Source organism: Amborella trichopoda, chromosome 3 (genome assembly GCF_054954075.1).
Source record: "Amborella trichopoda isolate Santa Cruz 75 chromosome 3, AtrichopodaSantaCruz75HAP2 v2.0, whole genome shotgun sequence".
Lineage (NCBI taxonomy): Eukaryota > Viridiplantae > Streptophyta > Magnoliopsida > Amborellales > Amborellaceae > Amborella > Amborella trichopoda.
In genome coordinates, this window is record NC_142338.1 from 53,091,128 (window position 1) to 53,104,143 (window position 13,016).

Below are 13,016 nucleotides of genomic sequence, written 5' to 3' on the forward strand. Positions count from 1 at the left end.
AGCGAGGACAGCCCATTCGCATCCCTTTGGGTCGATCACATCAAATACCACATGCATTTTAATTTGAAACAACAGTTGGTCCATCTACGGCACAATCCACCATCGACTCGTTTTTGAAGACTTAATTGAATGGTTATGATTGTTCATACCCCAATGTCAATGTCATGCCGAACACTATTTTACTTTTTATTTTTTCTACAACGGGAATGGTTTGTAGATGATTCTGTATGTGATAGAGCTCGAAGAGCGAAAGGGAGGGTAAGGGGGGAGGGAAGGGAAGGGAAGGGGGGAAAGGCAGGGAAAAGGGTAAATGGTTTGTAGATGATTATGTATGTGATAGAGCTTGGAGAGCGAGAAAAGAGGCTTTACGAAGTTCAGTGGAGGCTTTATGCGTGATAAGCAGAAGTAGGAAGAGAGAGGGGGTGATTCAGAGACCAGAGAACCGACCGATAGAAGATTGCAGTCACTGAAAAAGAAAGCTATCGAGAGAGAAACGGATAGTTTCAAAGAATGTGTAAATCCGAATAAAAGAAACCCACATTAGATAAGAGCACGCAATTGGACCTTTAGCATAGAGAGAGAGTTGTATAGAAAGGATGAGAGAGACACCTTTAGAGAGAGAGTTGCAGAAAAAGGATGAGAGAGAGAGCAGAAGATTGAGAGGAATACCGTAATACTCAGAGAAGCGCTGGATAGACGCCAACAGTTACTGATAATTTTTAAGTAGACACCTACACCCATAGATATCCATAATGATGTGTAGTGATATACACGATACACATGTATACACTAACATTCAGGATACCTTGAACTAGAATCGCTGGGTTCTCAAATTGGAGCTGCCTCAAGGATTCTAAATGGGCGCTGCAATTTTACGAGGGCTTTATAGAAAAGAAAAAGTTTGTATAAACACGAGGCTCTAAACAATCAAATTAAGTTGCACCTCAATAATTATTTTGATGCCAAAAAGTTATTGTTTATATCGACCTCAAGATGTATGGACAAAAAAAAAAAGGATCTGAAGTGTTAAAAATAATACATCTTATAATGCATTTTCTAGTCCATTACTTTTCAAGAGTTTCATTTCCTAGATCTACTCAATCTTTGAAATTTTAAATTTAGTAACTAGAGATGAATATAAATTTTTAGGCCATCACAAAATTTTTTAGTACTGAAACAATATCTTTCGATGCTATTTAAAGGTGTGCCTTACTTTGATTGTTTAGGGCTTCATCCTTATACAAATTGCACCCTTATTTAAATTTGTAGTGATCTTAACGAGGTTGCCTAGGTCTTTTTTGGTATTTCTAAGACCATAAGATCACCAATATATTTTTTAAGGGATTTTATACTATGAAAAAAGGAGGTCATAACTATTCCTAACCATTGGATGGCTTAGGTATAGCACAAGTTCAAGAATTATTATTTTTTGAACTTTAAGTCAAGTCAATAACACTCTTACAACCGCACGATTTGAAATCTAATGGGCACGAATGATTACAGTCTTCTTGTACCAAAAATAAATAGTTTATTTGTATACTTTTCTATTTTTTAAAAGTTATGTACAAAAGATATGTAAGTTGTATTTCCAATTGTCCTATCTAGATTAGTGGATTGAGCTCATGTCACTATTTGGCCTTTGTTATTTTTTAGAAATGAGATCATGATAAAATTCTAAAGGTCTATGAAACTCATTAGTCACACCTGTAACAAAAAAAAAAAAAAAGATTTAAAAATATGTTGATTAAATACCTCTAAAAAGTTTAAGAGTATTTTGGCTATTTCATATTTTATATATATTTTACAAGTGTATAGAAAAAAAAAAAAAAAAAATACTTAAGTACTCTTTCAATCATTCGATGAAAATCAAACGGTTGAGAATGAAAGAACTCTTACAACGGAGGATGTTACTTTGTTTTTTTTTTTTTTCGTTGACACGAGGCCTGGTGCTGTTCCAACCGTTTTTATTTAGATCGAACTGCCATAACGCGCACTTGCTTATCTTCCATACTTGAGTGGTACATTTTAGCGAATAAAATGCCTGCAATTATGTTGGACCGTCTCTGTCCAATTTTGGACTATTTTTTTTCTCAAGCGCATGGAGGGTACAATTAGTCTATAGGTTGAAGAAGTTACATCCCAAAAAATGTAGGGTCCTAAAATTGATCCTGGATTGAGTTACATTGAAAGAGTAAGTGGACAATACACTATGGCGGGAACACAAAATCCTTTCACTTATTTACTTTTGGGGAAATTAGTGCTTCCAAAATTATAAATAACAATGGAAGCGTCTACACAATATCCCTAGTGAAGTTTTACTATACTTCACTTACACATCATTATTGTTTAAAGTTCATCATACGGTCACAGTTATCCGGTAGTATTTAAATTTTTATAATTATTGTATTAATAAGATTTATCTAAAATTTGAGGCGTGTGTATATATGAGCAAGTTGCACAAAATAAAATATTAAAAAATTAATAGTTAGAAAATAAAATGATGAAATTACCCCTGAAACTTTGTAAGGGTATTTTACATAATTTTTATCATTCAAATTATTTATTTTATATTGTATTCATGCGCATCTCACCAAGGCGCACACACATATAAAATTTTAGATCATTATGATTTGTATAAAAAAATATTAAAATTCAAACATTATCAGACATCAGTAACCGTGTGATAAAGCCATAAGTGAAGTACTGTAGAACTTCACCTATAGGCGTTTTGTAGTGTTGTCCAATAACAATTATGTTAATAATCGGTCAGCGCCTATTAGCATATGCGACAACATACACTACGACAACTCCATTAGACAATATAAATACATATGAAATTTTTTTTCCTTTTAAATTTTGTGATCTATGTATCGCTAAATTATTGTTTTCAAGAAAAAAGTCGAATTTGGATTTCTTGAGTATCAAGATCTTTCTCTCCAAAAATTAGATGATTCTTATTCAATCTTGGGATATCACTTTATTTGGGCACATTGAGTGCCAATTAATTTGGTCCGTGTGTTCTAGAGATGCAAAAAGATTTTATATTCCCCATGGATGTATACTGTACATTTACTCTATCGGGTAAAGTCCCATATAGAAGTAATTTTAGGACCTCAATTTTTTGGTGAGTAACCTCTTCAACTCTACTCTAACCTCAGCAAAATGAAGTTCCGAATTGAGCTCTCTATGCACCAGAAAAAAATAATGTAAATTTTGAAGAGCAAAATCCAAGTGTCAAAAAACTAGAAATTCAAATGTTTTCTTTTGAAAATAACCATCAAGTGAATTTTAGGTGGTTCCTAAACTTTTAAATTGAAAAAATCCTCCGAAGTAGGTCTCTTGACTTTGGGAGCATGCATAGTGTCTAGAAATCACATAGCCTCTAAAATTTTTTTTTTTTTTTTTTTTTTTTAAATAATCATCTAGTGAATTTTAGGTGGTTCTCAAAAATTTAAATTGAAAAAGTCTTCCCAAGTGGGTCTCTTGACTTAGGAGCAGACATAGCCTCGAAAAATCACATCCTAACTTGAGTTTGCTGTCAAATTTGAGTTTTGCTGTCAAATTTTGTACGTCCAATCCTCTATTAAACTCGCACTAGCGAAAAATATAAAAAACATATTTTCAATAAAATAAAATAACCACAATACCTCTGAAAGATTCAAGGGGTATTTTGATCATTATATTTTATTAAAAAAATATTTTTAATATTTTTTTTATAGGTGTGCCCCAATGAGAAGATGGCACGTACCAAATTTCATATCCATACAATTTGAATAAAAAAAATTAAAAATAAAATACTTTGAGACGTCAGATCTATGATCAAATAGTGAGTGGCTCTCTTGATCAAAATTGGATGGCTGGATGGTAGGGGAAGCATAGATCTTCGATGCTGTAGGGGAAGTATAGAAACCTTTCCCGTAAAAAATTGCCATGAGAAACAAAGCCACGATGTAGTTTTATAAACAACCAATGTTGTACCTCCGATTAACATAAGGGTGCGGTTTGTATAACATAAGGGAAGCATAGTTGAATTAGTACCTCCGATTATTTCCAAAACTTGAAATCCATTTTTTTCTCATGCCCATGCATCTTGATGTCGAGATGGTTAATTTGAGAATATTTGGGCATCAAAACGACCTCTTCTAGTGAAATTTTTGATGTGGGTTCTAATTTGATTGTTTAGTGCCTTGCTCTATATAAATGTTTTCCTTAAATTAATGGTTATTGGAAAAGAGCACAATTTGTATAGAGCCTAGTCTCTAAACAATCAAATTGGAGCCTATCTGCAAATAATGTCGAGAAATATGGTTTCTATACTGAAAATCTTTGTGATAGTCTTAAAATATATTTTCATCTTTATTTATAAAGTTTAAAGCTTCAAAAATAGTGTAGATCGACATATCTATGAAAATTTGAAAATCTTGAAAATTGACAGTCCAAAATGCGTTACAAAATACACTATTTCAAAAACTTGAAATCCATTTTTTTATCATATCCATGCATCTTGATGTCAAGATGATCAACTTGAGCATATTTGGGCTCAAAGTTTTGAGGTAGGCTCTAATTTGATTGTTTAGAACCTCGGCTCTATATAAACTTTTTGCATTAGAAAATGATAATTAAGTAGCATTTTCCTTTATTTTGGGTAGATAGTCATTATCTATGTTATTATCTGATTGAGGCAATGCTTCATTAAAATTGGATTTGAGCCAAGTAAAGTCAGCCTAGCAAGACTACTTAATAACTCTTGACATGCACAAGGTAGATGACCACTTCGCTGCCAAAATAATGAAATATCATCATCCATCTTCAATTTAATCCACAAGGTTTTAAAGCAAGTGAACGTCTGATGCCTATTTTAGTTGAGCTAGTAGAGCATTTTTTTGTCCCACATTTGAAAAGATATAAAGAGCGTGGTGGAGTCAATATATAAAGGCAAATTGATTCAGGCTGGCCGGATCGCATTTCTAAAATATGCAGTCCAGAGGTATTGAGCATTCATCTGAAAGTAGATGCAAATAAGAGTTCATCTAAAAACAAGTGTAACTAACCGTCCAAACGATTTTTTAATAAAAATATTATTTTTAGTTTTAAAAAAAAAGTATTTATATTCATGAATTCCATGTTAGAGAGTATATATTCTCTATAAATTAAAAATCAAATTATATTTAAAAATATATTTATTGCCACGCCCTCATTTATGTTCCATATATATAAAAAAAGGGATAGTTACCAAAAAAAGGAATAGCGGTGAGGGCATCCTACTTTGTACAGGCGGGGTGGGCCATGTACCGCTCCACTTTAAATAGAAAAATCCAAATAGAAAACTGGAATGAAAAAAATAAAAGTTTTAAAGAAATAATAATATAAAATAAAGTCTGCTCTGGTGGATTATTGGTGTAGGATAGGATTGGCTGGTTTTGATAGGGAATTAATATTCTGAGAACTACAATATATTACCGGAACACCGGATGATTCTTGATCTGGATTAGATTAGGCGAATTCAATTGGGATTGGTGATTTATTTCGGGCTATTTCGCAATTTTAAAGCACGCGATTTGTTTCGGTCGATTCGCAAGTTTTATCACTGATTACGAAACATGAGGTGTCAACCTTATAACTCAGAACTTCACCGCACCTAAAATTCATAAATACGACATACCAATCATAGTTTTCCTATTCTCCACTTTTCATTCCAAATTCAAGAATACCACCGACTTTGGTTTGTGCACCTCCCTCATTACTTTTTTTGTAACCAAACGTTAAATCAGAACTTTAAAATTCATATTTAGTTGCTAAAACAAATTTCAAGGCTTTCTTTACGGGTTTCGGTGCTGAAATGCTTTTTTATCCTTTTAATATACTCGTTACTAATAATAGATTTAGAGAAGATGCAGAGCTCAAGAACAGTATAGAGAGAGAAACAATCTTGATCAATTCTCATAAACCAGAAATAAAACCCTAAAAGGTTTATATACAAATATAAAGTATAGTCTATATCATCTCTAAACAAATATACAATGACAATAAAAGACAAGTAAAATTATACATTTTATTTTTGAATATATATTATTATCCCCTTCAAGCTGATGCGGACATGAGTAAAGCATTACCTTGTCTACTAGAAAAGCATGGTAGCTCCGAGTAAGAGATTTGTTGGAAATATCAATGGTATGTGCAGTAGAAAAAATATAAGGGAAAGATAATGTACCATCAAGATAGCGATCATGAACATAACAATCTACGTTAATATGCTTTGTGCGCTCATGAAAAAATAGATTAGATGCAATCTTAATTTCGCTTTGGTGATCTGCATATAAAGGTGTGAGATTTGAAATAGAGATACCAAACTCATTAAGAAGAGCACGAACCCAAATAATCTCACTAGCAATAGAGGACATAGCACGATACTCAGCTTCAGTGCTTGATTTGGAAACAATGTTATGTTTCTTGCTCTTTCATGATATTAATGATGACCCAAGAAATATACAATATCCTGTAGTAGAACAGCAAGTGTCTAGATCACCAGCCCAATCTGCATATGTATATGCATTGAGATCTAAAGAGGATGTGGAGTCAAAGAATAATCCACAAATAGAAGTACCTCGAACATAGCGTAAAGTTCTATGAACGGCTGAAAGATGTGGTTGTTGAGGATCTGAAACAAATTGGTCGACAACATGAACAACATATGCAATATCGAGGTGAGTCATAATGAGATAGATGAGGGATCCAACGAGTTTGTGATACATTGTAGGCTCAAGAAGAGGATCTCCAACATGTGCAGAAAGTTTAATATTGAGTTCCATGTGTGTATCAACAACCCTCGCATCATTCAATCGGGTACTAAAAATAGGATCAAGTGCATACTTATTTTGATGGATGTAAATACCATGTTTAGAACAAGAGATCTCAAGACCAAGAAAATAAGATACTTCCCCAAGATCCTTCATTTGAAATTATTCTTGCAATTGTAGCTTCACATCCTTGATGGAAGTGAAATCATTGCCAGAGATAAGAATATCACTAACATATAATAAAATAATATAAATTCCACGTTTTATGGTACGAATAAACATGGAGTGATCATATTTACTTTGAGTGAAGCCAGTTGCAAGAATAACAGCTCGAAAACACTCAAACCACATACAAAGAGCTTGTTGAGACCATAAATTGCTTTACAAAGTCGACGGACCAATGAATTATCTTGATAAACAAACCCAGGTGGTTGACGCATATAAACTTCCTCTTGAAGTTCGACATTAAGGAATGCATTTTTTATGTCCATCTGCCATATGGGCCACTCACAAATAGATGCGAATGAAATAAAAGTACGAATATTTGTTATCTTAGCAACTGAAGCAAAATTTTATTCATAATCGATGCCATGCCCCAGGGCAGAGCAACTAATCGGGCCTTGTATCGATCAATAGTGCCATCAGCTAGTAACATGACTTTATAAACTCATTTACTACGAATGACATGTTTTGTTTGGGGCAATGGGACCAAATCCCAAGTGTGATTTAACTCTAAAGCTGCAATTTTATCATTCATACGTATACACCAGCATTGGAGGTGAGATGCATGACAATAAGAAGATGGTTGATGAAGCAATTGATTAGTAATGGTTGCAAGAGAATAAGTATGGTATGGGCTAACCACTGGTAAGTTAAGATGATTAGGTGGAACGGGCTTTCGAAGTGACTGCCGAAGTTGAACAAGAGCAGTTGAAGGATCAACAACTGGAAGTGATGCATGATTAGCACTTGACAAAGACGGTTCATCAGAGTTAGTTATTGAATGTGGTAATCCCTGATTATCATGATAATGAGAAGGAGGAATATTGAAACTAGGAAAAAACAAAAACTTAGGTCCATCTGTGGTTGAATTAGAGAGTGGACAATGTTGGTGGAAGGGTAATAAAAAATTGCAAAGGAAAATTTCAAATTTGTAGATGCAATGAAAGTCACAAATTTGCAATGAAAATTTGAGAGATGGATGATTGCTCCAATCATTGATGATTAGACAAAGTAAACGGAAGATGGAGATTAAGGTGTCCACAGAGAAAATAAAATTTATTTGATTACTAGCCTTCACAAAAAGAGCGATCTGTGAGCAGCAAAAGAGAAGAGATGATCGGATCTTTGTAGCTCTGACATCATAATAAATTTAGAGAAGATGTGGAGCTTAGGAACAATTTAAAGAGAAACAATCTTGAACAATTCTCAGGAACCAATGATGAAACCTTACAAGGATTTATATACAAATACAAATTTAGTGTAGAACATATTATCCTTACACAAATTTATAATGATAATAAAAAGACCGCTAAAATTATATATTTTATTTTGGGTGTGGTTTCTATAAGGTTGTAACCTTAAGCGATCCAATACCTCCAAATTTTATCATGTAACTTTGATAAAAACAAATCTTACAATTATCTCAAAATCTATTTTTATATCTAACTATAAAATTTTAAACTCCAAAAATAGTTAAAATCATATAGATTGATAAATATATGAAAATCTTGAAAATGGACTGTCTAGATAATGCGTTGCAAGATATACTATTTCTAATAATCAAAATCCTATTTTTTTCAAATTCATATATCTCGATGTTGAGATGATCAATTAAAGGTTTTTCAACATTAAAACAACCTTTTCCGATAGATTTTTGAGGTGCTTCTTTAATTCTACAATGTTGCAACCTTATATAAACTTTTTCCTTACTAATTAGGAGTAGACCATACTCAGATCGTATGGCTTCTCATACACTACACACCAATGTCGTATTTCGTTCAGTAAATAACCAACTCCCAACTCTCTCTAACACAGAGGGTAAAGGACATTGTAGGCCACCGTGTAATGTATACCATGGATCAACCTCCCCCTCTCTCTCTTTAAAACAACCATAATATTGCTCTCTCTCTAAAACAACCATAATATTGCTATCTTTCTCTCTCTAGAACAACCACAAACAAGAGTGGACAACTCTTATGTATATTCCATAGATCCAACCTTACAAATTACACCATACACCTTATTCTCTTCTGATATTCAAAACATCAATCACAAACAACAAAACAAAGACGTAAGAGAGAGAGAAAGAACACTTACGCCGAAAACTGATGACCACATACCAGAAAAAGATGCTGTGAGAAAGTAGCGTCCACGAATATCCGCACAAATCTATAGTCCTCAACAGAATAGAATACAGAGATAAAGGCCTTCCATGGATATTCGCCTCCCAAAGAGAGAGATGAATGCTTACAGGAGAGAGGAAAAGTAACTATCAAGAGCGAGAGATGAATGCTTAAAGAAGAGAGAGAAAGTAACCATCAAAGCGCGAGAGGGACAAATGCTTTGAAGAAGAGAGAGAAAATAACTGCCAAGAGAGTAACGATCGTTGGGAGTGAGAGATGAACGCTGAAAGCGGAGAGAGAGTAATGAATGCAGAGAGAGAGATGAACGCTTAAAGCAGAGAGAAAGTAACTATCAGAGAGAGAGAGAGCGATTCAGTCATTGAGCTCCCACAATAATATTACTCGACTCGATTATGTTAATCAAAGATCAGAGAGAGAAAGAGAGAGAGACCGGAAGAATGTTACTGGCTTTGATTATGGCTGGGGAGCTGATCTTTCACAGAACTCAAGTACTCAACTCCTCCCTCTCTTTCCCTCTCTACTGTTGCTGCTGAAGGTCCACCATCTGCAAGCCACCATTCACCGGCAGCGGCCAAACAACTGATTGTGCGCCCGATTTCACACAACAATGGTACCATGCCATGGAGCCAAAAGCGATCAACACAAACATCCCCAAGAGGCCGAGCCCGACCCACATCGGGATATTTGGGATAAACATCAACACTGCAATGACTATCATTGTCGCCACAAACAAAACACCCGCCCAAATCTGTATACAGTCCGCTCTCCTCACTCGTGTAGCCTGCATCTTCAATCTGTATTCTTAAGAGAGGGAGAGTCTCCTAATCTTAGGTATGAAAGATATTGTAGAGAGAGAGACAGAGAGAGAGTAGGCGTTCTTGATTTTCTTGGCGGAAGAAGAAGACGGAGGAGGAGAAGAAGAGTAGGAAGATACTGCAAGAGAAAGAGAGGGAGGGGTGTTTGTTGATCGGAGGAAGGACAACAAGTATTTAGAGAGAGAGAGAGAGAGAGAGGGCCGAAGAAAGAAAACAAGGGAGTAAGTATAGAGAGAAAGGGAGAGAGAGGTAAAATGGCATTCGGCGGTTGTTGGGGATATAAACGCCTCCGTACTCAGTTTGGGATATCGAGAAAACTGAAACCGGAAATGTAACTGATTTTAGCTTGGAAGTTGCTTCTCCCGCGCAAGTTTTTATTTCGTAATTTTTTTTTAATGAAAGTTGCATGTTTTTTTTGTTTTTGTACACGGTTTCTATGGGCCAGCCCGCATATTGTAGAAATGTAAGCATAGCAATAATTATATGTTTCTAAATATAATTTGATTCTAATTTTTAGAGAATATATAATATTTACTATAGAGATCATGAATAAGAAAAAAAAAAGCAAAAATAATAATTATATTAAAAAAAACATTTGAACCTTTAGTTACACTTGTTTTTATATGGATCACCTATTTGCATCCATCTTTAGGATGGACGCTTTATACCTCTCGACCGCATATTGGACAAATGTGGTTCAGCCCATATGCAACAATTTTCCTTCCTTTTCAGTTAAAACTTAGAAGTCGGAAAGTAGAAATGGAAATTATTTTTCGTAAATCATGAAATAGTGAAAATTAGAGGCAATTAATTGCTAAAAAAATTCAAAAAACATATGGAAATACTGGAAAACATTTATGGTACTACAACATGATCCAATTTTTCGTAAAGTTTGCGTAGAGATCTTATCCTCTTGTACTTTTATTTTTTTAAAGTTTGTCCCTCAATCTAATGTTGACAAAATTGGACCGGTTTCCTACGTTTTTAATTTTTATATTCTTCAATGGTATGGTTGTGATGTCGTTTCGAGATCACTCAGGAGTCGGTCTCACTTCCAAATACCAACTTCAGGGCACTCCGATGTTTTGGACATCATACCAATTCTCAATAAACACCTAAACAACATAACAACCCTACAACTCAATAAGATAAAAAAATTAATAAAATAAAAATTGGTCCAGGCAAAATTGGGAAAAAAATAAAACTAGGACCTCTGTGTAAATTTTCAAAAACAATTGGATCACATTGTAATACTATAAATAGTTTTTGCCATTATTGTACATTTTCCAAAATAAAAAATGTTATTAGATGAAAAAATCGTTCAAAATAAATGTTTCACCAGTTCTAATTGGTCGGACCTCTGTTTTGATGGATTGAACTAACTAAATTTTTCTGATATTTTTTATATTTTTATATTCTTTCAAAATGTGATCTAAACCGTTCCATAGACGAAATGAATATTTGAGACTGCCACATTAGTACGTTCTCCACCCCATTATGTTACGGACGCCGTTAGCATGCGGCCAGCCCATATATTGTAGAAATACAGGGTTGGAAATAAATATATTTTTAAAAAATAATTTGTTCCTAATTTTTAGAGAGTATATAATCTTTAACATGTAGATCATGAATGTGGAAAAAAAAAAAATTGAAACTGGAAATAATAATCATATTAAAAAAAACATTTGGACCGTTGGTTACAATTATTTTTAAATGAACCACCTATTTGCATCAATCTTTAAAGCAGATGCTTTATACCTTTGGACCGCATATTGTAGAAATGCGATCCAGCCCGCATGAAAAAAATGTTGTTATGTTACCCTTAGAACTTCCATTTTTGATGGGATATGCTAGAATATTGTGTATGAAGTGTAGTACATCACTGATGTATTTTACACTCTCATTAGGCAAAGTTTATACTCCTATAGCCCTAGGTTATCTGCATTTCTGCAGAAGGTCGCAACCATAAACAATTAAAGTACGGTGTACCTCCAGACTTTGTCACCAAATGTAATTGGTGTTGAATAATTAATTATGACATCGATCACGTCTTCATTTGCCAAAAAATAAGAGTAGAAACCACGAACCAGACCATTTATTCATATTTGAATTTGTCTAACTCTATCCATTTTCAATTGCAGGTATGTTCAGAACCACCAGGAGAATGAGAAGTTGGCACATAGGTACTGAATCTTCTGGGTATCTGGTTGTTACTAAGACAACTCTTTTGTTTTTGGGTGGAAGAAAACATGAATTTTGCTGAACTATCCATTTCAGGGACTTTGTAAATTATAACTAGGGTTTATAGACATGGTTTAATTTCTTTCAATTGCTACCAATAAATTCTGTTCTCCAATGTCATTGAATGATTAATGTGCAGTCCTCATGGATGTTGTTGTTGCATGTCTTGGATCATAAGAACAAACGAAACAGAATATTGCTGAAAATGGCCCAGCAAAATGACCTGCTTATTGAGGTATTTTGTGGTTTTTATGTCTCGAGTGGTAATTGCATTACTTTGGAATGGTTCTCAAACTTTGATAAGTAGTAAAATCTAGGGAGGTCACAAAAGGGGGGGGGGCTCAAATTTATGGTTTGGAATGGTCAATATATGCTCCATTTGGTTAAAGAATTGTTTGCCAATCTAGAAAGGGAATGCAATTCTCTTTACTGACTACTAAAATCTCATGAACCATGACGGGGAGTAGAGACGAATGTTCATTTAACTAAGGGAAGGTATTGTATGTATCGGGTCTCTCTAAAATAAAATAAAATGTTAAGACCAATGGTTTGCATATTTTTTTCAAGATTTGTTTATTTTTATATATGGGATTGTATAATACGAGACTATTTATTTTTGGTACAAGGAGATCACAATCACTTTTAATTATTGGATGTACATTTCAATAGATGAAAGTGTATCATAACATTCAAAAAATTTTATTTTGGACTTTGTGCTTAAACAATAATATATATTCAACCATTTGATTTCAAATCTAATAGTCAATGATGATTGGGATGGCGTATTGGGAGTGTTA